The following is a 5,813-nucleotide window of genomic DNA, read 5'->3' as shown; positions in this document are numbered from 1 at the left end:
GCAGGCATTTCTGAGAAGCGTGTCCGCGTCTCGCTGGTCGCCTTTCCCCTCCCCCCCGTTTCCTGGAGTGACTTAAGGAAGGGTCCAGAGCGTGTGTTTTGTAAGGCGATGTGGTAGGCCATGCCGTGTCCCCCGGGCGTAAACCTCCGGAGAGGCGCGTGCCGACCGCGAGGAGTGTGCCCAGCCCGGCGTGAGCGCCCAGGGGGACTTGCGTCCGACTGTTTCCGCCCGAGGAAGGGGCTCCGGCGCGGCCCGCGCTGCGCCCGCGGGCACATCCGCACTCCGGAGACGCGCGCCGGGGGCCGGGGGAGGCTGCTTTCCTCGGGAGGCGGGCGGCCCGGGAAGACGGTGGACAGACGTCCCGAAGACTGTCCTCCCTGTCGGGGCAGAGCCGGAAGGATTTAAAGGGGAAGGCTGGGGGGAGGGGGCGCTCCGTGCAGAGGAAGCAGGTGCCCTGGCGGTTAGTCCGGGGTGGACGTGACCCTGAACATCAGACTTGCCGGCATCAGCCGCAGCTGTTTGCCAGTGCAGTCAGGCCTTATCTTCTGGGGGGTCTGCCCCTTCCCTCCCCTGCTCCAGGGGTCCGCAGGTCTCAAGGGAAGTGGGTTGGTTCCGCCACACACCAGGGGACTTTGGTCAGCAAGCAAAGAGTGAAGGCTTGAGACCGGTTAGGGGGCGGGGTTGGCTGTTACCAAACTACTAACCTGTTCTTGGATGAATTGTATAAGCTGAAATCAGAACATATTAAAAAACCCGCTTATTCACCAGGATTTTTAGTTTCCAGAAGTTTTCACTTGCCATCTTTCCTTCTTCGTGGTTTTATTAATGAAACTTCCTTCTGTCCTTTTTCGTTTTGTTCCTTGACTCAAAGCGTTTCCTGGTCGGTGCTTGCAGAAGCCTGAGGCTTCTTCCTTCTAGGTCACTGAGGGCAGGGGTTACCCAGCTGTCTACAGGCACAGCTGACATAGGTGCTCTGCCTCCCTGAGGGCATATTCCACGTACAGAACCGCTTCCCTTCTCAAGTCAGGGCCTCTTTCTTAAATAACTTGCTTGGTTTTACTCCATTTCCTGCCTCAGCACTGTTGTTAATTTGATCTCAATTGGGTTTGCATCTCTTGGTTGGAGTGACGAGCTAAATGTTTTGAACGAAGGTTACACCCTTGGACCTGTTTTCAATAGGAAGCCTAATCAAATCCCCTCCCACAGCTGGTTCATGCCTCCCTCTCAGACCTGAATGCTGACAGTGATAGATTGGTCTTCAGAAACTCCGCGAAAGACAGTCCGTGCTGGAAGTCACACTTTTGCAGAGCACCGCACTCTGTTGTTCTGTGTAATTCCAGTGTGCAAATTAGGAACATCTTGCCTGGCACATGATAACAAGCATGTCTATTTAAGACAATAAAAAGTCAACACCATTAGTACCCGTGTATGAAAAACCATTGCTCAATCAATGAATTCTAGGGTTTCCGTTAAGTTTTTTGCCTATTTTAACGGACAAGTAGATATAGTTATCAGAGGATTCATAAAAAAAGTATTGGGAAAAATTTAGTTAAGATCCTTTGATCTCCCCAAGAATTCTTAGCTGTTGTAAAAGCTGGGGGCGGTGAGGGAAGGATGTGGGTGTCCTGAAATTGACGCGGAGCTCTAAGACAAGCTTGGTCACCACTGTGGTCCCCGAGCTGCATCTAATGATCACTTGCTGAGGTGTCCTCAGTGTGACTGAGGGCCACACTGATTCCGAGGGGAAAGCCCCATGTCCTGGCTTCCTCCGTCTGCTGGAAGGCTTCCAGACCTCCCGGAGTCTGAAGACTCTAGGAAGCTCCATATCACCCTCCAGATCTGGTCAAGTTCCCTTTCAGTATCTTTCACTGGCCGCCTGGGTCTAGGGCATCCCAGACCAGACTACTTGGCCTTCATAGCTTTGCGTCCCAATGCATTCCTCAGGCAGGCATGCACCTGGCCATCTTACAGACCCGGTGGACGCTCCTGGAGGGCAGAGAGTGTGCCTTACTCGTCCTTGTACCTTTTGGCTCATTGTAGGCGTGAAATACATGGGGGAAAAAAAAAAAAAGACCTGAATAATTGGAGTGCCTACTATGTGCCAGGAGCTTCATGTACAATCTCATTTACTCCTATTACTGGGATATGAGGGGAACATTTTATGGATGAGAAAATAAGTCTTAGAAAGTGACTTGCCCACTCTCTCTATTGATCAGACTCCCAGAGGCTCTGCCTCGTCCACTGTGCTACGCTTCACGAATAGAGCAGTCACCAGTGCCAGACTCTTTCTGTAACGTTTCGTAGAGTGACTCCTCCCAAAGATGAGGACACTCAGTTGGCAATTAAGAAAACTGTGACCCGGCTGAGGTGACACACCTAGAGTAGACTGTGCCCTTCCCACCGCCCAAGCGTCTCCTGTGAATAAATGAGCGCCTGCCTGTTTCTACAGGCACAGTTTTCATGGGCCCATTATGACCACATAGTGTGTTTTCTTAAGCAGCGTAGACAGGTCATTTGTTTAAATTCACAGAAGCTTCTGTAGCCTCAGCGAATTTAAAAATGAAAGCAGGTTCAGTAGTATTTAAAGTGGCAAGTTGGCAGCCTATACTGGGAGACTTAGAAAACGTTTATTTTCTTTCAGCTAGCTGTTTGACTTTTAGGGATTTACCCTTGGGAAGTAATCAGAGATGCATAAAAATAATAATGGATGAGGATACTCATCTCAGCATTATTTTATGTATTATATATTATTACGTAGAGGGAAAATGGGAAGCAATCTGAGTGACCACTGTAGGGTTTTGTGAATTGAATAGGACATGGCTTAATCGGCATGAGAATTGCTAATGAGAGGCTACTAACTGAAAAAAGCTAGTTATACAACTATAAATATAATGGTTTAAGATTATTCACACATGCACACACATACACACACACTCTGGCTGTTATGATTAGAGTGATTTCATTTTCTTTTTCAGACTTACATTTTTTTTCCAGATTTTCTACACTGTATTACTTTTATAACAGAAAAATGTCAGAGCAAAGCAAAACAACACAGGGTAAGAGCTTATCCGGCAAATGCCTAAGTTAGATCAACTTGGAAGTAGTTAAGAATTGTTCTAGCTCGGAGGGGCAGGAGCAGACCAGCCTAAACTTGCCTATCAGGTTTAGCTCATAATCCCTTGGAATCCCTGAAGGGAACTCTTACACAATTTCTCCACTTGGAACATCAGCATTTTACATTTGCGCATTGTTAATTGATGTAGGAATGGAATATATTTCTGCCTCCAGCTTTAAATTTGCATCCTTTATGCAGAATTTCAGTGAGAGAAAAGTGCATTTGCTTCAACAGAACTATTATGCTGTAAGGTAGCACCATGTACTCTCAAGTTGATAAAGTACTTGCTTTGGGGAAAGGGAAATCTTACTCATTGACAAAAAAGAGGTTTTAAAATTTCCTTTTTTCACGTTTATTTTTGAGGGAGAGAGAAGAAAGAGGAGGAGAGGTAGAGAGAGGAGGACAGAGTGTTCCAAGTGGGCGCTGCCCTGACAGCAGCAAGCCCCATGTGGGGCTCGAACTCACTAACCGTGAGCTCATGACCTGAGACAACATCATGAGTCAGATGCTTAACTGACTGAGCCACTTGGGCGCCCCTGTGTTACAGTTTTTCAAAACATTTTTTATATTCTAGTTTGAGTAGAGGATACAATCCCATGACAAAAATTCAAAAACTACAAAACATATAAAGTTAAAAGTCTCCCTTTCACCTTGTTTCTTTGCTACTCAGTTCCCCCTCAGAGGCCACCAGTGCATCGTGCTAAAGAGCTGTGAATGTGTGTCATGCACAGGTATTTGTATAAAGTAAATTGTTTCCTTTTTTAAGATGTAAATTTGTAATATGCATACAGAGTTCTGAATCTTGCTGTTTTCACTTAATCTATGTGGACAGTCTACCATATTTCATCTATTCTAAATGTCCACCCCCACACACACACATTTTAACAACCAGAATCAGGATGCATTTTGTAATCAGTGGCATCTTAGATTTTATCAAATACATTATGAAGATAGAGTCTCCTGATTTCTTTTTAATGACTGGGTAGTAATTCATTGTGTAGATGTACAATTCTCTGTTGATGGTCATTTAACTTATTTCCTATATTTTACTTTTCACAAACAGCAGTGGATAGCCTAGTAGTGTATGATTATGCACATGTATGGATTCATCTGTAGGATAAATTGGATCAAAGGATATGTGTATTTGTATTTCTGGTAGATAATAAATAATCTATTGCTCTCTGTAGAGGTTGTCCCTCCAAGAAGGTGTGCAAGTGCTTATTTCCTTAATGCTTCACCTACATGGTGCTATCAAGCTTCTGGACCTCTGCCCATCTCCTGGGTAAAGGAGTGCCCTGATGTTCTCTTAATTGGCTTTTTTCCTGTTATCTTTGAAGTGGGGCATCTATTAATGTGTTGAAGAGTCAGTGTAGTGGGGCACCTGGGTGGCTCAGTCAGTTAAGCGTCCGACTTCAGCTCAGGTCATGATCTCACGGTTCGTGGGTTCGAGCCCCGCATCGGGCTCTGTGCTGACTGTCAGCTCAGAGCCTGGATCCTGCTTCAGATTCTGTGTCTCCCTCTCTCTCTGACCCTCCCCTGCTCACGCTGTCTCTCTCTCTCTCTCTCTCAGAAATAAATAAAACATTTAAAAAAAATTTTTTTAAAGAGTCAATGTAGTTCCTTTTATGTGAACTTTCTGTTAATAGTCTTTGCCCATTTCTCTAATGGATTACAAGCGATTTTTAAAAAGTGATTTGTGAGAGCGCTTTGTATGTTAAGGAAATTAGCCCTTTGTCTCTGATGTGAGTTATAGTTATTTTCCCCCGTCTGCCATCTTGCCCTTGGTGTTTTTTGCCATGAGGAATTTGTGTGCATGTGTGTGTGGAGTTTTTTTTTTTAAACTATAATATTTGATCTAGACTTTAGTTTGGTAAAGTGTATTAGGTATAAGTCCAACATTATCATCATAATCATCATCATTATTTTTCTCCTGGGGAACCCGGTTGTCCCAGTGCCACTGATTGCCTCTCCAGCCACATTAATTTTGTATGTTTGTGTCTATTTTCTTATTATTTAAAAATCATTTTAAAAATTATATAAGTGTTATATACAAATCCAATCTCATGGTAAAAAATTCAGTAATGAATTGGCTAGTTTTAAAAAGGAGGTCTTGGTTTCTCTTCTTCCCATTTCCTCACTCTTTCAAGATAATCATTGTTAACGGACCACTGTGTATTTCATTTATATCTTTTTTTTTTTTAACTACCTGTGCATGTGTGTGTGTGCGTGCGTGTGTGTGTGTATGTGTGTGTGTGTGCATGTGTGTCTATCTCACATGTAGTTTGGGGGATATGGAGGTTATCTCTATTTCTGTGTGATTACATTGTATGTAATATGCTATAAATGCCTTTCTTTCCCCACTAACTCTGTCCTACAATTCTGTGATAGTCCATACAGCTATACTTCATTCTTTGTAACCTCTGCTTGGACTCCACAGTATGAATGTATCATACTTGATTTAACTACTACCCTCTTGTTGCTCATTTGGTTGTTTGCAATTTTTTCCTAATTTTATCGGGGCTGTATATATATAGCTTATGAAGTGTGTAGCATTGCTTCTCCTTAATTTGTGGTAAGCCTAATTCTCAAGTGTTTATTTATATGATTGATGTACTTTTGTGTAATTCACGAGGAAAAAGACCTGGAATGAATTGAGTGATATATCATTAATATTTTGTGATCTTGTCTTTCTAGATAA

Source organism: Crocuta crocuta, unplaced genomic scaffold (assembly GCF_008692635.1).
Source record: "Crocuta crocuta isolate KB4526 unplaced genomic scaffold, BGI_CrCroc_1.0 scaffold190, whole genome shotgun sequence".
Lineage (NCBI taxonomy): Eukaryota > Metazoa > Chordata > Mammalia > Carnivora > Hyaenidae > Crocuta > Crocuta crocuta.
This window is presented reverse-complemented; position numbering follows the sequence as displayed.